At 38.7% G+C, this 22,833-nt stretch overlaps 1 protein-coding gene across 3 annotated transcripts in view; it reads left to right on the plus strand.

The window, feature by feature from the left end:
• The window catches only part of TRPC4 (transient receptor potential cation channel subfamily C member 4), a 133,111-nt gene that overhangs the window by 17,739 nt on the left and 92,539 nt on the right, over positions 1-22,833 (plus strand). Inside the window, exon 1 of one of the 3 annotated variants that reach the window (XM_064408944.1) lies at positions 14,190-14,209. The exons of the other annotated variants lie outside the window; for them this stretch is intronic. The gene's annotated coding sequence lies outside the window, so the exon portion shown is untranslated. Of the gene's footprint in view, positions 1-14,189; positions 14,210-22,833 lie in introns of those variants that run through there. 3 annotated transcript variants of the gene reach the window in all.

Here is a 22,833-nt window from a genome sequence, read left to right on the forward strand (position 1 = left end):
CAGCTGCTTCACCATGGTCTGCACCACTGGCTGCAGGGGCATCTCTGATCCAGTACCTGGAGCACCTCCTCCCCCTCCTCTTCACTGACCTTGGTGTCTGCAGGGCTGTGCTTCTCACTCCTCTGTCCACCTGCTGTGGTGCAGCCATTCTTCCCCTTCCTAAATATATTCTCACAGAGATGTTACCACTGTCACTGATGGGCCTGGCCATGGCCAGCAGTGGGTCTGTCTTGGGACTGGCTGGCACTGGCTCTGTAGGGCATGAGAGAAGCTTCTGGCAGGTTCTCACAAAAGCAGCCCCAGAGGTTTCCCCTCACTGCCATGAAAATCTTGTCATGCAAACCCACTACAGCCCAAGGCTTAGCTCCCCTAAACTCATAATGCTAGTTCAAAACCTGCATTTCTTACATTGCATCTTAATGTCTCTCCAGTTGAAAGGTCTCAGTTCTGATTAACCAGTTCCTTCATTTTCTTCTTGATGTCCTTGTACCTGCCTGCTGTGGTCCAAATCAGATGTTGTTTATCCTGAAGAATCACATTTTATAATGGCATAGTTATTATTAATAAAAGCATATTATAACAGAGGGATCAGTCAGTGATTAGTTACATCTTATCTAGTTTTATGAACATGAATAAAGAAATAGACATCCAAAATTTTTAGTTATTCATTGGTGTAAAATTAAAAGAAAGCATTTTTTCATTTTAAGGCTGCTTGGGATGAAAAAGTATTTACACATATATTTTGGATTATCAATATAAGTTATTAGCTTGTGCATGAGAATCAAGAGTGAGTCATAAAGAAACAGGGGAAAAGAGAATTCTTATCAGCCAGACTAAATAGACCTCTTTGCTTCATTAGTACTGCTAGAAGCGTATCTAATGAAGGAACAAAGCACAAAGGCAGACATTGGAAATATATTCCCAAGCAAGGAATCGAGATACTGAAATTGCCAAGTATGGTCTGTTTACACTCATCATAAATGTTAATGCTATGACTGTAGGAGAAGAGGGAAGAAGAGGGCAGGAAAACCAGCAGACTTATAACAGTGGCAGAACGTGGAGTAAGTCATTCTTCCTGAAATGGGCTGCTTATGTTACTGGAGATGAGCCTGTATCTCATTCTCATTATCAGACCATGAATTTGCAAGGTGTAAATAATAACTACTGCCTTGGAAAAGCTTATCACACTTTATAAAATGACAGAAAAACTGCAGATGAGTATGGTAGGACTGCACATTTCATGTAGCTGGCAGTAACAAGAAAAAAATGCCAAAAGGAAGAGTCATAACCCATGCTGAGTTAATGGTGGGACTCAATGATCTCATCTTCCATGAGTCTGTACTTTGGATTTTTTGTGGTGCTTTTGGTATGTGGTCAGAAAAATTAAGAACTGAGAGACCATATCTATAAAAAAATATGCCGGGAGTTACTTCCAAAGCAGAGACTGTAGCAGACTTACAGCAGTGAACTGTATAATAAGCACTGTAGTATGTGGGTGGTGCTACTTCTGCCATTTATAGGCAATAAATACTATTCACTTTTGCTTAAGAAAAAATACTTAAAATTGCAAAATGGTTGTCATAGTGTAACCAAGAAGCCAACTTTTAGAAATTGTACTACACTGCTTGTTGTTCATAGCTAAAGTATCTAACATTAGACAATTACTTTTTATGGACAAAATTTATAGCTCTTTTAGCCCAAGCCATATTTAAATATGTGGGAAAAAATTGCTGGCAATGAGAAAAAGTTTAAAAATTTACACAGATTTATTTGAAAATAATCACATCTGTGCTATTCACACAGGTGATACTACATACCAGAACACACCTCCTATTTTTTTCTTAAAAAAAGGAATTATTTTTTAATTGAAATTATTTTCCTAGGGAAAGTGCTGGTTTATGAAATTGATACCATCCAAATAGTCTGGTAGAAGACATTAATTTTGTGTAGAGCTTCATTTCATTAACAATTGTTACAGAAGGCCAGCATTTTTCTTGTATGGAGTTACCTCCCAGTATCTGTTTATCGCTCAGTGTTTTTGCTAAAGATCCAGAATTGTTTCAAACATTTCATAAGAGCATCTGGTCTGTAATTTTGAAAATCTCTGTGTGTTTTTTGTTTAATTCATATAATGATAGAATCACAGAATGGTTTGGTTTGGAAGGAACCTTAAAGATCATCTAGTTCCAACCCCCCTGCCATTGGGCAGGACACCTTCCTGTTAGTCCAGGTTGCTCTAAGCCTGGCCTAAGATGTCCAGGGCTGGGGCATCCACAGATTCTCTGAGCAACCTGTTCCAGTGCCTCAACCTCATAGTGAAGAATTTCTTCCTGATACCCAATCTAAACCTACCCTCCCGTAGTTTAAAGTCATTGCTTCTTGTCCTGTGGCTACCTGCCCATGTAAAAAATCACTCTCCAGCTTTTTTTAAAGCTATCTTTAAGTACTGGAAGGCTGAAAAAAGGTCAACCCTAAGCCTCCTCTTCTCCAGGCTGAACAATCCCAACTCTCTCAGCCTGTCTTCATAGAAAAGAGCTCCACCCCTCTGACTGTCTTGATAGCCCTGCTCTGGACCTGCTCTAGCAGATCCATGTCTTTCCTGTGACAGGGACCCCAGGGTTGGATGCAGTACTCAGGGTGGGGTTTCAGTGGTATTTGCATATGCCTCACTATTTATGCAGTGTTTCAGAGCAAAAAGCTGCCTTCTAAAGTGGCCACAGTGGGTCATACGACCACAAACATTCATAGCTGAACAGAAGCATCAAACTTTGATAAGTAACAGTAGATATGATTTGTAGAGCTCACCTGTTTTGGTTTTTTTTTTGGTAGGTAGCATGAGTATTTTTGATCCAGACCAGCATGTTCATGTGCATTTTGGATGTATATATGAGTAGGTCCAATGGCTTCTTCCTAAAAGCTATTTAATTTGTGAATGTTGACATCCTTTTGAGTTTTGAATCAGGTCAGTCTGCAGCTTCTTCATAAAGTTCAACAAGGGCAATACTGCTATATTTTCTACCAGCAGGAATGAGAGTAACATCTCTTCTGTATGCAGCTCTTGTCCCGGGTAAAATCAGTTTCACAATCCTAATTCTGTGAGTCACTGGGCAACGTGACTCACCCAGTATCACCCAATGGTATCTTGAGTTGAGCTGGGTGCTTTGCTCACCAGGTAACTGAACAGAAGTACAGCTATTCTGAAATCTTTTGTTCCCCTTCCTAAGAGTCTCTCCCAAGCATGTTATATAAGCATGTTCTCACCAGCACAGGAACAACTGTGGCTGTATATGAGTGTGAATATAGTTCTGTGATGTGGAGCTGCTTGCAGGAGTTCTCTTACTCAGTTTTGAATATCTGTGGCTTTTTGGCCCTTTGAATGGAGGTGAAAAGGGTATGAGACATTCTTCTGGAAATAAAACATATTTTTCATTCTTAAACAGGTGCTTGGGAGTTATTTTATGTACACAGTGATCTCAGAGGCTCCTTTACTTTTAATAGTTCAGGATGAATGTCTTAAGGAGGAGGAAAAAAATAAGATGTTGTAATGTGATCTGTAAGTTCAACAATTCCACAAATTTTTTTTAGAGATGCCAAAGTTAGATTCACTGACTACACATTTATTTCCTTTTAATTGCTTGCATTTCAGATGAAATTAGCTTTTATTTATATTAGAAATTGCTTTTATATGGTGGCTTACAAAAATATGAAATCTCCACATGCACAGGAAGAAATTCTCCATTGAATACTTTATATCACTTAGCATTCAAGGATCTGAAAATGTAGCACATTTCTTGACATCTTGTACATAATTTTGTACCTAAATTCTGGAATGTATTATTCAGTCTGAGATCCTTGTGTAGGGCAGGGTGTGATGTAGAAATGAAACAGAAAGCTTGTAAGATGTAGCCAATAAAATGACCTGAAATAATGGTCTCCTTGGAGGTTTGCTTCATGTAAAATGGTACAACTCCAGGAAAGATGGTAAGCCTTCCATAAGCCAAATAGATAAAAAATTAATTTAATTTTTTATATGCTCTGTGCATTCACAGCATCACTTAGAATGCTGTGTAGGGCAAAGTCTTCAGAGTACTGTTAAACCCCATTAAACTACCCTGAGATTTAAGTAAGTGCTGGAGTGCTTGCTGAATCAAAGATAGTCTTCTAGCTCTGTCTGTATAACTGTTTTTGTGAAAATACATTTACTATTTATAGTCATACTAATCTCCCTCCTCTAAATTTAATTTATCACAGGTGCCATTTTAGACCAAAAAAAATCACTGGCCCTACTTATAGCAGCCATGTGCATGCAAATGAAGAGATGGCAGAGAAGAACAAAGTAAGAATGTTTTCTGCAGTGTCCCCAGAAATGCTTCAGTTCCACTGTCCCTTGGGATTTCTCCCCAAAGTCTCAGGAACACTGCCCCACAAGATTGTACTGAGGTAACTCGCTCAGGCCAGGGATCTCCTGCTTGTGTGTGAATCTCAGAAAGACTGCTGGTATCTGTGTGCCATTCTTTCCTCAAGGATACAGGCAGTAGAAGGCTCTGGCTCTTCGTGGCATGCTCCTGTTCAAAACCTGTCCTTCACTTTGACAGACACAGTTTAGATAAAATAGGAAACATACAAATGCTCTGGCAAACATTAGGATTACTGGCCTGAAAAAGGATGTAGTTTTCTTTTTTTCCTTTTTGGGACAAGTGGAGGAAGGAATGTTTCCCTGCTGGGAAGGGATTTCCTTTTGTTGCTTTCTTCAGTCAGTGTTTTTAGCAGCTGAGGAAATCGTGCTTGGTAGGACAGTCTCCTAGGGTGCCATTTGGCTTTTTTGGATGAAATTCTACTTAGGGTAGGATCAAATGCTGTTGGCATACCTGCATAATTACTTTTTGAGGAGTCCTAGGGAGCTCCATGGTTGGAGAGCTTTTCCTGACTCGTTCAGTCTTTGACTGTTTCCCTGCATCGTGATCCAGCTATCTAAAACTCAGCTCCTTCACTACAGATCATTTGCAGAATTTGTCTCTGGACAGTGCTGTGGCTGTTTGCTAAATTGTCGTGGGCACTGTGGTCATGGAAACTTGAAGAGATGCGAGCCTGACTGAGTATGATGAGTAACAGCTTTTAGCATCTGGTTGGTAGTCTTCCATGTTCTTTTATCAGGGAAAAAAAAATGTTCTGGTCCATCATGCTTGGTGTTTTTCACACTGACATTGTATCCCAAGCACATCTGCTCCTCTCTGCAGCACACACAGCCATGAGAACCATTTTCCCCTGTCCACCAGAACTCGTGTGTCCTCTCTGAGACAACCAGGGATGGTTCCCAAGTTCATTCCGGCATGTCAGCACAGACATAATGAAAATTCATAAAATCATGTTCCATCTAAAATCCCAGAGAGGTGGATATTTATTCTAAGCACAGGTCTTAAATATGCAGTTGTAAATTCTTCCATAACTGGTAAGTCTGGAGAATTCTGGTTTTATGTTCTCTTTCTGAAGCTGCTTTAGCACTGTCTGGACGACATAATCTTGTTTAGTGATAGCTGTAGAATTGCTGCCTTTTGTAGGATGATGATGTGTTTGGCAAATTTCATCTAGTGTGGCTGGTGCAGTTTTGCAATAAAATATAATTTGGTCTTTAAAGTTGGAGAAACAGATCTTCCCAGGTAATAGTTACTTTTCTTTGTTATTGCTGCTAGGATTAAATTGTTTTTTCTGTCACCGCATGCCAAAGTGTGTCTGTAGATCTTAAATGCAACCAAATACAGCAAAATAGCCTCATCAATATCTTGTAGGCTTTGAGACTGAAGGGCGCCAAAAGGGCCGTGACTCCTTGTGGAGATGTGATTTGTGAGGTTCCACAGGGGTGAGGGAGGAAGAGAAGGACAGGGCCCCTTTCATGGTGTAACAAGAAGCATGGGGTCTCAGAGCTGGTGATGGGCAGCTCTGTGACTTGACAGATTTCCTTGTCCTGCCCTTCTCCACATAGTGAATGCATGAGGGACTCTGCATCTGAATGGTGACCAACACTTTCAGTCAAACAGAAGCTAATCTTCTCTTTCACATTTGCACTAAGACAGACAGCAGAGACAGGACTTCAGTCCCACTTCCTGAACTATCAGCTGCCTTGGTGCCACTGTGCAAGTCAATAAAAATTCAGCCCCAGACTTCATCTGTAAAAGAGAGATAATCCCCCCGTCAGAGAACAATTTCAGGTGAGGTTTGCTGTCAGCGATATGCCTCTCTGGGGAGGGTGTGATGTCCCACTGGCTCTCCTGTAGCAGTGACACAGTGCCATACACTTGAAGACAGACCTGAAATTAAGCATGTTTGTTGTTTCTATTTACAGCTGTTTTCTAAGATTTCTCACAGGAGCTGTGAAGTCCAGGATTGTACTTGCTAGAAAACAAAGTACTATAATTATTTCATTATTTATCATGTTTTCATGAATAGTAACAGCAGACTGTAGAATCTTGCTGAATTTATATCTTGCAATGACTGTACTTTGAAGTCATCACTGTCACATTACTTTGGTGTGTTTATGAGTGTCACTGCCATATATCACAAACAGGAAAGTAATTTCCTGTCAATCAAGAGAATGGGAATGAAATTAAAAATGAATGCTACCCTTGAAAGGTTTTCCCTTTCAAGCATCTAGCTTGTGCCTTTTCTAATGTCACTTATTAGAGCAAAGTGTTTGCAATAAGTATCGTGCGATTAAAAATATTAGAATCTTATCTTTATATGAGCTGCAATATTGGAGCAAATCAGAAAAAAAAAGGAAAATGTAGCAAGTTTTATTCAATATTTCTTGACTTGCTCTTCTCTCTCTTCTCTGTGATTAATCCTCGATATGTAAATAAAACCGTGTCACTCCTAATTAACTTTTACTGTTAGATAAGCTTTGTAACTGTAACATTCTTCACAATAACTGTGAGAAAAAACTTCTGTCTTTTGCTGGCATGTTCTCTGAAAATATTTTTGAATTTACAGAGACTGTTTATTATTCCTGCTTTCATTTATCTGATTTGTAATTTGCATCATCCCGCAGCCTCATCTGTCTTTCAGGCAACAAAAACTGAAGTACAACTGAGGTAAATTTTTACCAAGTGAACCAAAACCACACAACCAAACAAAAAGCAGTCTTCACACCCAGCAGTCAGAAAAAAACTGTGTGAAAAAGTTGTTCTCAGTTCAATATGCTTGGCAATTTGTGGTGTGCATTCCTGCTGGTGGGGAATATTTAGAGGCATTTGCACAATGCCCTTAATAACATAGTTTGGTCAGCCCTGGAGTGTTCAGATAGTTGGACTAGATGATTGCTGGAAATCTCCTTGAACTGAAATATTCTTGTTCTATTCTATTCTATTCTATTCTATTCTATTCTATTCTATTCTATTCTATTCTATTCTATTCTATTCCATTCCATTCTATTCCATTCAATTCTATTGTATTCCATTCCATTCCATTCTATTGTATTCTCTTGTATTCTATTCCATTCTATTCTACTCTACTCTACTCTACTCTACTCTACTCTACTCTACTCTACTCTACTCTACTCTACACCTGTCCCAGTGTTTGCATCTCTTTTCCCAAAAGATAGAGAAAAGACATCCAAAGATAGAGAAAATAATACATAAATCTTATGGCTGTCTTACCTGGAAGATCAAAACCTCATTTGTATTGTAGAGGTCAAGATACGCAGGAAGGACAAGTCATGCAATGGCTTGCATGTATAAAACTACTGGGCAAGCAGAAATGTGGTTGGGCACAAGCCATGTCTGGCCAAACCTGGGCAGTGTGGTCCCCAGTTCTGTCTTTGTTTCTGTGCCTGGAGCCCAGGACTTAGGAGGAGGTTGCAAATGGTTTCACTCCAACATCTCACTCAGCATGTGTGAGTGGAACAACACTGGCTAAATTCTCTCAAGGCATGAGGGTGGCCTCAATGGGTCAGAGGCTCTCTCTTCCCTTAAGAAGGTGCAGCATCACCTGTGAAAGCATTTTGCAGTGAGCAGCACAGGATGGTTGGCAGATGTTCACAGGCAGCAAGGATGGTGGCAGACCTGCACAGTTAGGGCATAGCAAGAATCAGTAAACTCCTAAATAAGGAGTTTACTGATTCAGTTCACTGAATAGTGAATGAATCAGGTTTACTCCTGAACCAACATTTCTTGTGCTCTGGAGATCATTTAGTGATGCTGCTGTGGTGTCTTTTGCAGTGCATCTGGGTTCTTGCTAATTTTGTCTTCTGTGTGAGGGTCTTTACATGAGCAAAACAGCTACTGAGGAACTGAATCAATGTTACGTGGTTTGGCTCTTGGTTTACTTCAGACTTCAGTTAAACATGGACACGTGGGACTTTAAAAAAAATTCTGGTTCCATTCAGGTGCAATGAACCTTGCCTGAGGGTGCTTTATGCAGATCACCTTAATCTTTTATAGCTGCCATTTGCATATTTCATATAAAGAACCTTCAATCTCTATGTGGCATTTCTCTAACTTTATCAAAAAAATATGAAGTTCTTCCTTGCAAGAGCTAGTGAGGAAATACATGAGGGACGGGAATTTCTTTTAATATAATTTGGTATCTGTGGGAATTAATGCCTATGTTAGTGCTTTTAATGAAATCACATACACTGTATTTGTAAATTTATGTTCTGATCCAAAAATCTATTAAATGTCTCCATTCAAATCTTTTATAACATAATTAAAATTGATTTTTGTCTTTAAATATGTAATCCATAACAAAAATGTTACCACTTTGCATAATATATATAAAATATATTGATAAGTATTCAAATATAAATATAAAAAATATAAATATTCTAGTAGGAATGCAGACCTGTTGTATAATAGAAGCATTTTCAGTGATCACATTTTTTCAGGTAGTTCATATTACAGTTTGTTCTGTGTCCATAGATTTGATATTGTGTGCTTAGAACTGAAGAGCTAAAAGTTTACCTCACTACATCTGAAATCTGAAATTAAAAAATAGTGAACATAATTAATTCTGCTAATGAGATTCTTGAGTTTTCATTCAGTGTAAATAAAAGTCAGTAAAACCAGGAGATACTAGAAATAAGATTAAAATTGCATCCAGCTTTTAGCAGAAAAAATTATATCAGAATTTTTTTTTTATGAAAGCTTCAGGGGAGGATTATTATTCCAGAATGCTGAAATAATAATTTAGTTATCTTTGGAACAATGTCTCAGAAATTTTTAGTTATTTGATTTTTTTGTTTAATTTTAAAATTATTTAAATGCACTATTAATGTCAAAATTGTAATTTTAAAAAAACCTTTGAGTTGTGAATGTATTCTCTTCCCACTCTTCCATCTCTTAGCATTTTATCTTCTTGAGTTATGTTGAAATAGTCTCATTTGGAACACAGTTATGTTTCAAAACTTTGAAATCCATTTTAAATGGCATTTTGATATTTTGCAAAGCCTCAGTCTGTCATTAAATAATGACCCCAAATTAAAATACTTTGTTAGTATTTCAGCATGCAGATTTCATCCTTTCTTTTTTTGACACCACATTGTTTAGTAGTTTTTATCTAGTAGGAGATGATTAGCACATTCATTAGCTGTTTGAATTGTTTATATGGTGACAGATTTTTAATGTAATTTGAGTTATGAGTTATTGACATAAAACATGTTAAGTATGGAAGTCTGTATAGAAGAGATGAGCCAAGTAATACTCAGACTAACCAGCTGTTTCAAGTATTGCATATTTCAGCCTGGCTTTCTGGGCAGCTGAAGCAAAGTTGCCACCTCTGGCACAGTCTTTCCATGTTATTAAATTTTCCTGCAAAATTACTTTGTGATAAATAATAGAAAAGATAAACAGAGTACTGAGAGTCAAACTGAATGCAAATTGCTCTAATTTTGCATGAGTTTTCAAGGAAATTGAATACCCAGGGCTCTGTGCCTTTGAGTTGAGAGTTTTCTGTACTGAGAGGAGGAGAGAAAGAAAGTACCCAGGCAGCAGTCTGTGCACATTAGCTTTATTTTCTTGAACGTTTCCTTGGGTTGTTTCTGTGCTGGGTAAGATCGCAGAGATTAGCTAGTACAATTTATCTGTTATACACTCTCTCATCTCTTAGAGAGGTTAAATTAAATAGCTCCTGCAGCTCTGTCTGCAGCAATATTCCATGCCTGGAGCTACACCAAGGTGGAACAAGTAGCTACACTGGAAAATGTAAGAACAAATCATCTAATGAAACTTTAACTTTGAAATAATCACAGAATCACAGAATATCCTGAGTTGGAAAGGTCCCACTGGGATCATCAAAGTCCAGATTCTGGCTCTGCACAGGACCATCCCCAAGAGTCCTCTGTCCTCATACGCCCAAGACTATTGTCCAAATGTTTCTTAACTTTGTCAGGCTGGTGCTGTGACCACATCCCTGGGCAGCTTGTTCCAGTGCCCAGCCCCCTCTCGATGAAAAACCTTTTTCTAAAATACAACTTAAACCTCTCCTGACATATCTTCAGGCCATTCCCTTGAGTTCTGTCACCACAGAGAAGAAATCGGTGCTGGCCCCTCCTCTTCCCCTCATGAGGAAGTTGTAACTGCAGTGAAGTCTCTCCTCAATCTCCTGGAGTCTGAACAGACCAAGTGACCTCAGCACTCCTCATTCAGCTTCCCCTCAAGGCCCTTCGCCATCTTCAAAGCCCAAAAAGGAAAAAGAGAGAAAAAATACCAAGGAAGAAGTTTATTTTTATTGGCAGATTTGACAACACAGTGTTTTAGCTGTGGTCTCTGCAAGCTGGAATTGTGTTGATAATTACCCTTTATTTCCACAATTTCTTTTCAAGCTAGCTGGATCCTGCTCCACACTGTGAGGAGCTACATATTCATATCACAAGCTGGAGGTCATGTTTGATTTAATAACAGCAAATAAATCCAGCAGCAAACATAGGTCTGACCAAAATACAGAAGATGTGTGTCAACACACTGTTCGTATGACAACCACATATACTACGTAGGCACTGGGAAAGAGCTGGATATCTGTGTGCTGGCATTCCCAACACCCAGCATGGGGACAGTAGATGATTCCTGACATTAATGAAGGACTGAATCCACTCTTAGCCTACCAGCACAACTTCAATGTCTTCATTCAGAAAGGCTACAGGGAGTGCTATTTATTTTAGATCATAGTTGCTGGGTTTCTCTTCCATCATGCCAAGGAAATCAGCAAAGCAGGGATTATTGCTCTAACTTTAATTAGATATTTCCACACCATCTAGCTTTCAGATTATTGTTTTCACAGTAACTTTACCAACCTCTGCTTCTCCTCTGTTGAAGTAGAGGTGATATATAAGTACTGGAGTATTTGGAGATGATGTACAATGTGCAGTCAGTGAGTAAATGTCACTGATTTGTTAAAAGAAGCCCCACAACAATATCAAATAAAGACAAGAAGCAAAGAATTTTGGCATGGTCCAGAGACGGAAGAAAACCTTTAATTAATTAGAAGCCTTCAGTCATTCCACACATTCCACATTGTTGCTTAGCCTTGGAGAGATGTCTTCCAAATATTTTCCTCAAATACTTAGGTCATTTAGCTGGATGAGAGAGGCCATAGTCACCAGTAAACACAGTATACTTTTAAAAATGCTATGGTAACAGACAAGTGCTTTTGCTGGTATAGATTGTATCATTGTGGGGGGTTACTGGAATTATTTTGGAGAGACCCCTGATGCATGAGACTTATCCCACATGACATTCTTTATGGAGCATAATTTGTCCAGGGTGCAATTTTCTGAAGGGAATTGCTGATGGTTCTGGTGCTCTCCTCCTAAACCACTGTATTCTGCCTTCTTGGTAGTGAAGGCTTTCTTTCTCTACGCTTTCTCCAGCCTGTAGTGGATTACATCCTTTCTCTGCCAGATTTCAGCAGCTGGTTTTCCTGGGTGCTGGCATCTGAACTTGCCAAACTATTGTAGTAGATCACATGATTCCCCTCTCTGAAGGTCTGGATCACTCTCTGACACCTTGCAGTCCTGAATTAGTGACATCTTCCCACATGAGCACATTTCCTTTGTCCCATCCTTATTGATGATCAATGATCTCAATCCATTACTGGCTATCTTGTAATTTAGGCTGGCTAAAATTCAGTAGAATTTCATCATAAAATCAATGGTGGTGTTTTCCTGCTTTAATGTAGGTAGATACTTCTCACAATGAATTGGCTGTCTGTGGAAGAGCTTTCTGTGCTTAAAACCAAACAGGAAATATGCAGTGGACTAAGTACTAAGCAGCTATTTTCACAGCTTATTGTCAAGGATACATGGCACGTGGTTGACCATGATCTTTTTTTGGATCCGTAAGGAAGAAGCTTTGATATATTAGAGGTGTTGAGGTTCTGTTACACAGCAGCTACACTTTGTGTACTGCCAGGTTAGTTGTTTCAAAACATTTATTTTTGTAGTTTCCTATGTGTTCTTACTGTCTCTTTAAGGCAGTGGTGTGGGAATGAAATGTTTAGTTCTGAAGGATCAGATCCAAAAATAGAAAAGAAATAGTTCTGAACATAAGCAACAATCTGAAGTACAAAGCCTAATGATAAATATAATTGTTAAAAATAGGAAATGGTGGTAGAAATACTAGAGAAGTATTTGTTTCTAGTAACAACTTATTTCTTCTGTCTCCACTAAGATAAGTGTCCTGGACAAACTGTATGAAATAATGTGAAATTAAAGGTTGTAAATTAGAGTTTCCCTCTACCAGGTTTTAAAAGCTGTAGTGCACACTCAGTTGCAGCAGAAAGACTGAAGAATCCTGCTTTCTGGCTGTTCTCATGGCCAAATTATTTGAAAAATTAAAAGCAAAATTTGCAGAACCTGACATCTGGAATTTGTTCTTTCTAAGCCAGGCCAGCTGAAAACCCTAGTAATAAAAATATGGTGTTTTAAAATCTAATTAGTTATTTAAAAGTTCTGTGGTGGTGGAAGGTAGCTCTTCCTAAATAATGTGTAAGAATACTTGTGATGATGTTTCATCCCCTGTGCCCTTTCTGGAGGGGTCGTATGTGGGGCGGACATTGATGTTTCAGTTTACAAGGCAAAGGGTTGTGGAATGTTTTGAGTCTTGATTTAGGCCCAGGAACAAACCCTGCGGCTGCTTGGGAAGAATATTCTAAGCTGAGAAGCAAAACATTCCACGGTCCTTAACCAACTCAAAACATAGACATCTGACCTTCACAGTGGCATGAATGAAAGATTTAAAATCCAAGAATTGTACCCTTTTAGATCTGAGTTCTCCAATGTGCCTGACATTGTCATATGGTGATGCTGTAATTTTTAAGTTACATGTTGTACCAAGGACATTATGTTCACCTAACAAGAAAGGGAAAAATAACTTTCCAGAGTCATAACATAAATGGCTACAGGGTTTTCACTCAAAGTTTTTAATATAAATTCATTTTATAATAGATGAAGATAAAAAGAGAGTTTTCTTGAAGAAACTATATTATAGTCTCACAAAACTGATAAAATGGAAGCTTCAGAGTACGTACTTTAAAAGATGAATTAAACTAAGACCTATTTTATTTAAGTTTTAAGTTACAAATAATTTATCTAATGTAAAAACTGGGCATGCTGCAGTTTTTATTTTACAAATATAATTTTTGAAGTTGTTAGAAAAGGTTAATATTAATTCCATTGTGCAAGACAGCTCTAAATTTAGAAATATGTGAATTGCAGTTCTAAATTACCATCTATCCAAACACCATTCAATACATGATTAAACTGTCTCCTTCTGCCTTTTATAACTCATGTGCCCCACATGGAAAGAATTGGTAAGCTAAATCTATTTTCTGGATGACATACTAAAAGTCTTTCTAATTCATTTACACATGTCTAAATCCAAACAAATCAGTGTCAGCCTCCCTTGTAGCCCAGAAGGTCTCCAGGAGGAATTAATCTGATCCTAAAGAAAGTATCTAAGATATACATATGAGGAATCTGTAGCAGCCGGCTTCACTACACTGACTGTAAAGGAGGACTCCCCTTAGTTAATCAACTAAATTTAACTAAGACTGCTGTGGACAACTAAATTTAGACAACTAAACTTAGGTGGGAGGAATTCCTCCACAACAGTTTGCATGCCAGTTAGAAATGATCTCACTGTCGTGGGCAAAGATGAAACTGACTGTGTCTTGGTGCAAGTGAAGACAGTATCAGGACTTGGGAAGCTTTCACAATTGCCCAATGGTATGTCTGTCTTGAGAAGCTGCTGGCCTTAGTCACTTTATTATTTTTCTCATGCATTTTACTTTCAAACTTACTGATACTCATTGCACTGTCATCTTTTCATGATTACATTTTTTTTCTTTACCTGTGTGCTCTCACTGTGGTTATGTTAACCGATAAGTTGGTTATGCTCTTAAACTTGGTGGCCCTGGCTACACTTGAGTGTGAATTAATGGCCAGAGAGCAGGAAGAGTTCAGAAAAAAGTCTCAGCCTTCTTCCAAGTATGTTTCTGGCAGAGCGTGTGATAAAGGGCACTTGCAGTTCTGCTTGCTTTTCCTTACATTTTCTATTACATTCCAAAGGACCTTGTACAGCAGCCACTATGGTTGCTTTGTGTTTCAGGTGTTACCTTCTAGGTATTCCAACAAAATCAATTATATAAGTAAGGAGGTATGTTTTATTTATTGACTAGACCATGGTGGAAGTTGTAACTCAGAACATCTTATTTTAGCAACATTTTTTTTTAAATTATAAGCTTGGGGTGGAGGAGTTGGAACTATTTACCAGTTGGCTGACAAAAGCTTAGAACTTTGCACTTGGCAACTGATTTGTTTGAGATAGAGAGTGATGGTGGTAATTATTTATAGTGCATTAACTTGCTGCAACTTGACAGCATTTTCCCTTTTAGCTTTATATTGAAAGTGTGATGAAATAGTCTTTGAAGTTTGATTATTCTGCAAAAGTCCAACTATTAAAAAAAGTCATAACTGGATTCACTTTGAAGGTTGTTTAAGCAGCAGGAAATATCTCAGATCCCCTTTATCTGACATCTTTGTCACTATTCTCCACCTGCATTTTGTAAAATATACAAGTAGAAGATCCAAGTCCTATGAATGTATTTTCAGAGGAAACATCCATGATGAAGATGTGTTTGGTCCAAATGATCCTTGCAATTTAGCATATTGCCATGTCTCCTGAAGCAAAGATTTAAGAAGAACAAAGCTCTCATGTGAGGAGCTTTTCTTAGATTTCTTTTAGTAATAATCGGAAATAGTCTCAAAATACAGTGTAGCTCTATTTAAGCATTATTGGGTGTTGTGTGGAGAACACTGTCTTAAGAAAAAGAATATACAAAGCATTTTTATTCACGCTCAGCATAGTGATTATAGTTAAGCAGATTTGCTTCTAAAAAGGCCACATTGTAATTAATTCAGGAACTCTCACAATTTCCTAGATGACAGAGATGGTTCTGACTTGCAGATGAACATAAGCAATTGGAAATCCCTCAACTATTTTTCCTAGGAGTCTTCTCCACATATATTTATAAGTATAAAATAATTCTGTTTTGTCCTCTTATATGAAGCAATATTTCACTATCAAGGTTGACTTGCAGAATTTCTGAAGAATAGTTAAAAAGCCCATAGTATTCTACACTTGTTGGTCCATTATATGTAACTGTTACAAAACTAGAAAAACAGCCGCAGAGGTTTATTTTCAATCAAGAAGGGGAAAAAAAAAGAAGTAGCTGGAGACAAATCACTCTTGACTTGTTGAGGTCAGTACAAAACATGGATAGAGTTTAAAACCTATACTTTTAAAAATCTGTAGTGGCATCCAAAATACAATGACTTTTCTTTTTTTCATTATCATATTCTGCTGACTTGATCGGTACTATAGAATACATAGAAAGCATAAGTTTAAATTCTTTTCAATGCATGTTGAAAATTAACATTATGCACTGGCAAAACAACATTTTGCTATGGCAAATGATAATCAAAAAGTTAATAGGGTAAAAATTACTTTGTATTTTTCAGTTCACATGCTCAATTTGTAGACCATGTCATAAATTTGAGCATACTCTCATTAAAGTCCTCTGTTATGATTCTAACTTTGTGTTTGGTGAAAGGCCTACCAGAAAGTTCGCATTTTATCTCTTGTGCCTTTATTTTCAGCCAATCCTGAATGCAGAACTGAGCACTGGCTCTTTCAGGCAAGTGCTCTAAGCACTAGTCTTTGTCATCATACTCTTGTCCCTTCTCCCTATTGTAGTCAATTTTTGAATTTCTTTTTCAATGGCAAAAGTCAGAAAGAATACTGAAAACTGTTATGTTTCTGAACAACATTGAGATTAGAATATATGTCTGTAAATAATCTCAGAATGCTTTTTTCAAGATTTGACCAAGTTCTCTGAACACTGAACCATTCTGTGAACATCAAGAATAACATGTCTTTCATCGAGAAGAACATGTCTTTGAAAGCAATGATCCAAGGTAATTTTCCTAAAAAATGGATTACAATATTTTTACTGTCAAGAGAAAGACTGAGGGTCTTACTTGAATACAATTTCCTCTAGATCTGTGAAGATGTGGGGGGGGGTGGGTTGGGGGCAGCAGTCTTTTCACAAAGCAGTGGAGTTTAAATTGTAGAGTCATAGAACAGTTTGGATTGGGAGGGACTCAACACAGAGAGAACTTAGTCATGCACTAAAGATCATGCTGTCTGAACTGAATTGTAACTGAACCCTTCCCTTGATTATATTAGGTGCATCTTAAAAAAAAATCTTTAAAAAAATTAACTTCATGTACCATCCACCAGGACGCTTGGAAATAACGGCAATACTGTCAAATACCAGTGGGCTGTGGGGAGCTTTCTTAAGCATTTAATGATCAGAACAATTTATGTCAGCACAAAAGTTTCTAAACTGGAATCAAGAGATTGAATTATTGTAGATGCATCTACATCAGTCTAGTATCATAACATCAAAGTACCCTCTGAAGTGATTTTTCCATTCTACTTTTCCCCATCCTACCAAGCTTTGTTTGGCACTCCAGTCCAGAGGCCTGGAGCCTGTGGACTGGATTCTTCTGCAGGATCCAAAGACAGATCATTGACTCCAGGTGTGTTCCTGCACCATTCCAACTGTGTTCCTGCCACATTCCAGCTGCTAATGCTCAGCTTGCTGGTCCAGGATAGAGCTGATCTGAGGGAAATCACCTGAAATACAGGGTTCTCAGCAAGGAGCTCTGCTGCTACTGCGCTGTGATATTTGCTGAGGCAGATGCAGTTTTATCTAGTCCTGTAGGAATGACAGAATGAAAAAATAATGCTCAAGCTCCAGTGTGCTGTCATGACCCACTCAGGTTTTGCACATGCTTTTGAAGAGCACAAAGCAAGTCTCAATATGTCTTGGTTCTGTCACATGCAGATCTGTGTGGTAGCAGGTGGTTTTCTGAATATAGCTGAGACAGCAGGGCTCATGTCACACAGGCACAGGTACACCTGCTCCTGCTTCCTCTTTGGTGGTTGCTCTTGATCAGCCTTGCTTTGCATAGTTAAAAGCAATGTGGCAGAGATTAGCTATTTTAGCAGTCACTCATCTGCTCTCATCAAATCAGACTGGACTTGTGGAAGTAGAACTGGTCACCAGCCAATTCAATTCCTCACTTCTACCTTCTCACCTGACACAAATTGAAGCTTTGCAGATAGCCTACCAACAATGTTCTCAAGAAGGTTGGCTTAATTTCCTTTATACTTCCTATTTTTGGTTTAGTCTGGTTTGATTTTGGTTGGGGGGAAAGGGGGTTCAGATTTTTGGGGTTTTTTTGGGTTTTTTTGTTTGTTTGAGGAGAGTTATGGATAAAATAAGGTGATAGAAGAATATGAAGGAAAAGGTTAGGATAAAGACTTGTTTCAGGGATGCGACATGATGTTGAAGCCATCTAATGCTGTCACCCCTGAAAATGTGACAGCAAGAAGTTGTGACTGCAGTAGAAACTTTGCCCCTTGTCCCATAGCAAAAGATAAACATACAGCCAGTTCACCTCAAATCTTTCTAGTTGATAGATGTCATAGATGAAAACAACTTGGATGAGTGGTTGTCAATAAGCAGGCTGTTAGCAAAATTTGCTTAAATAGGTCAGGGTTGAGTATAATTAGAAGTAATGGGGTGTGAGATAGCAAAGTGAAATACCAGTGAAATATCTGGAAAGCATTTTGAATAGTGAAGTGTGTTGGACTGTGAAACATTCTAGTGTTGAAAAACATGCATATGTGTCCATCATTTACATTCTGTGCTGTTTTGCCTTTCTAATGTGATATGATAATCATGTATCTATGAAGATTATTGGGAAATCTTGGCAACCCTGATTTAACCCTAGCAATATATATCTCTAGTGGGGCAAGTAGTGAGCCAAATATCATAGATTGGAAGTAAGCAGATGGCAGCCCAGAAGGGCTCTGACGTTTGCTCAAATGTGGAGTAACAGGGTATCAAGCTGTGGGATGATAGCACCTGGTTGCCTGTTAGCACTTTGTGTCAAGGCAAAACTTTGATTGCCCCAAAAATGGAGCAGTGCCTGCAACAGCCTCATCTGTGCCAAATGATGGCTGCTAATGTATTATATCTTCATTTTCTCTTCAGATATTGATTTAATGGGAGACACTCTTGATTTTTCTATTAGTAGCAAAAAAGTTTGCATGGCAAACTCCACTCATGCAATAAGGGGAAGCTGCACAGCATCTCCCATCCATTGCAGGGTGTTGACGACAGCCTTGAAGTCTCAGTTTTTGCTGACCCTCTGACACCATGGGAAGAAGAGACGTGCTCCTTTCTGTCTGTCTGCCCCTGTGCATGGCATTTCTACAGACTGTACAGCCAGGGAGCAGTTTGACAGCACCTTCCTGGTGCTGCAGCTGCCTTAAAGCAGATGGTCTGCATTCTTCCTTCCCCAGCAGACATCTAAATTCAGTGTGCTCCTGGGATCCTCCTAGTGCATAACCTGGCAGACGATAGCTGCCCTAGAGGCAGCCCTTTCCCTGCCTGTCATGACTTTCACCTGACCCAGATCATATCTGTAACCTCAGCGTATCATCTTTTGGCCCTACACACAATATTCAGGCAAGTGAATTCTGCTCACCATATGGGATTTGTATCCAGGCCCACACATGGTATTCTTGCAGGTGTCCATAAGTGTGCTGGGTGAGAAAACAGTCTATGACCTCTTGGAGCTGAGTGGCGTGTCAGTAGATCCCTAAGGCGAGTCGTAGCACTTTGCAAGTGCCACTACTTTTACTGACTAAAGCTGTGATAAAGTTGGGTAAAAGGTATGTGTCTAGTGACATCTGATATTGCATTCTTCTTGGATACTACCTGTGGACAAGGAAGGGTAATTTCTATTTGGCTAGTTCCCAAGGATGTCTCAGGCTTGTAGGATATCTTAAAGGTCATTCTCTGTTTAGAAAACTAATTCCATCCTGGTTATCCACTGGCAACAGAGGGAGTTTGGGGACTTATCTCAAATGCCAATATCTACATTTAGACATTTAACGTAGGTGTCTTAACCCTGAACTGAATGCCACCCACAGTTTTATTCTCCCAAAAGAAGTAGTCTAAGGACATCAGATTGCCTAAAGCAAAAACTTGCCAAAAACTTGCCAGTAAATGATTGTCAAATATATACAGCACTTTGACACAGCTCTCATCTAAACAGTTGGTTGCTTTTCAGAAATAAATGAGAGTATACTTTTAGGGTCCACTGCCACTGGCTGTAATTCTCAATTCTGTGTTATTTACCATATTCCAATGGACACATTCTGTTGTGTGATCCACTGCCCATCTCTTGTTGTTTTTATGTTACAATTTCTTCTCTAGCCAGGTCCCATTAAGCCACTGCTAAAAAATGGTGGACATTTTTCACTCTTACTGCTATCTGTAAAATGCAGGATCTAGATACTCTTGTTCAGTCAAACTGAGTAATTGTTTCTGAGAAGAAGAGTTTTATTAACAGCTGGTATTTCTACCTTGAGGTTGACCTTATGTTTTGAGACAATTAGCTGGATTAAGTTCTCACTGACATGCCACTGTGCAATGAGCTTTGGGACTACTCTGTAAAGGCAATGTCTAAATTATGCTACCCTTGAATTAGTCCCATTTGTCTTACTATTTAAGCAAATGAGTGTGATTAGTCTAGAAACAGTTCTACCTCTGGAAAACAAATAGCTTATTTTACCATGAGAATTGTTACTGTGAACAATATTAAAACCTCAGTCAGCTTCTCCTTACACAACCAGTGGTAAGTGAGTACTCAAGCACATTATGTACCAATGGCAGTTTAATTTTTCCCCTTGTTCCAAGCAGTGAGTGTAGAGAACTGAGCGATCCATGTTTCAGTAACGTTCTATCCCTAATATCTGACACTCTGAAGGTTTTGCTGCTGTAAGAAAAACTTTTGATTCTTAATCATTCCTAAAAGTACTCTTCTTTCTATTCACAAAAAATAATTTTAAATGGAATTATTTTCAGTTGTTTGTCTGACTTTTCTCCTCAGAGCACTGGTAAAATACTACCAACTCTTTTCATGATGGATGGCATTATGTTAACTGTTTCTGATTATTTGTTAAGGGTTATTGCATGTCTGAAGCTGTAACTCCCAATGGAAAGAATGCCATAATTTTAGATTTCCTTGAATAGAAACTGGTGTTTGTAGTGCCCAGAACATCAGGGCGCTAACCCAGTGAGCAGTGTCCAGCTGGCTGTGGGTGGCCTGGCAGGTAGTGTGAGCCTGGGGGGCAGCACGGCCCACAGGGACCAGTGGAGCTCCCTGCTGAGGACACCACTTCAGTGGCAGGGAAGCAATAGCTGGAGGGGATGTTGCTCTAAGAACGTATGTTAGGCTGTTTTTTGGGAAAAGATCTTACTGTCAGGCCAGAATAACCTGCTGCTTATTTAGTTAATGCATCTCCTGTGCATGGAATTTCTAGCAGTCATTGTTAGATTTCCAGCATTGTTTTTGATTCCATGCGTCTGCTAGAGTATCAACTACAAGTAATTTTAGACTGAAAATTAGTATTTTAAACAGTGTATTTTGCAATGATACTCTAGTAGATGCATGGAGCCAATAAAATAATTACTTTCAAACCAGAACATCAAAATTGGTTACTAGAAGTACATGGCCTTGTTACTAGCAGCTAGTTTTATCTTTGGGTTATGCTCAGCTTTGTATATAATCTCATCTTTGGAAGAAAAAACAGAATTGCAAATGGAAGCTCCATCACTAGCACCTGGGTTTGAAATTCCTACACCGAGTGTGTAACTGCAGTGTCAGCATGCTGGGGGTCGCAGAGAGTGTAGGATACACCTGCACAATGAGGAATAATGTTAACAGCTTCCACATATCTATCTGAGGCTCAACTTCTTTGTGTAGCTTGGGGTCAGTTTCATCTCTCAGAAAACTAGTTTCAAAGAACAGTAGGTATTACTTCCCTTGCCATTTATAATGAATTGTATGTATATACCCCTAGAATATGTGATCTTCTTTAGGACATTAAATGAGATTTCTCGTGGCTAGCAGTGGTTTGATATGTTGTTATATAGCACAGCATCTGAAATGGAACATGTGCCACAACTCATGGTGCACTCCTTTATGTGCCAGTATTTGTATTCTTACTTGGAAGGGTATTAGAGTAAGAAATAAATTTCCTGCAAAGGGAACCCTTTCCAAAATAAATTTGTCTCATAATCTGTATTATTGCAGGCATAACTGGCATTATTGCTGTATCTGGGTTACAATAGTGACACACACCTGCATATCAGGAGATTTCCTGATATTTCTAATCAGGGTAGGGTCTGTCTTCCTTTGTACATTTGCATTAATTTGGTTTTGACCAAAAGCAATTTCTTATTTGCAGGGTTTTTTTTCTTATCAAAATGAACTTTCTGAACATCTTTGGTTCAGAGAATTCCTCAAATGCACATGCTCAGGCCTAGATTCATGCCCAGCTGTGTCAGTCAAAAGAAAGAAATGTAGATTTGATTGAATTGCTTGCAGCAGGATTTTCCTTCTCTTTTTCTGCTAGCTCTAGAAGGAGACCAAGACATACATTCCAACTTAGAAACCTTAGTAGGCTATCTAAATTTAGGTAGGTAGCATTGAGGTATAGCACTACTGAATGTGGTTAATATCTAAAATGTTTACCTCTTATATTCACTAGTAAGAGGCAGGGGTGGGTGTCATTCAACTCTCTTGGGAAAAAGAGTAAACAGTAAAAACTTCTCTTTTTAGCCACTTGATAATTGCCTTTGTTTTGCTTTATAGGCAAATATGAGGGAGGGAGGAAGGAGGGAAGGAGGGAAGGAAGGAAGGAAGGAAGGAAGGAAGGAAGGAAGGAAGGAAGGAAGGAAGGAAGGAAGGAAGGAAGGAAGGAAGGAAGGAAGGAAGGAAGGAAGGAAGGAAGGAAGGAAGGAAGGAAGGAAGGAAGGAAGGAAGGAAGGAAGGAAGGAAGGAAGGAAGGAAGGAAGGAAGGAAGGAAGGAAGGAAGGAAGGAAGGAAGGAAGGAAGGAAGGAAGGAAAAGAAAGAAATGCTCATATTTATATTTCACCTTTCTTATAAAATAAGATGGTAGTGGATATATTTAGAACAAAGTTTTCAAATACAGAGTTCATGATATTCACAGGGAACATTTGACATTCTTTACTACAAGGGGTCATGGAGTCAAAGACTTACTGGCTACTAACAAACAGAGGCAGAGACCTGTGTGATACATCTAAGTAGAGAAAACTGACTAAAGCTCAAGCTCTGGGGAGGAAGATGATTACTGGGAGAAGTTCTTATATATATGCATCATTGCAGAATTAGATACATGTAT

Source organism: Passer domesticus, chromosome 2 (genome assembly GCF_036417665.1).
Source record: "Passer domesticus isolate bPasDom1 chromosome 2, bPasDom1.hap1, whole genome shotgun sequence".
In the NCBI taxonomy this organism is placed as follows: Eukaryota; Metazoa; Chordata; class Aves; order Passeriformes; family Passeridae; genus Passer; species Passer domesticus.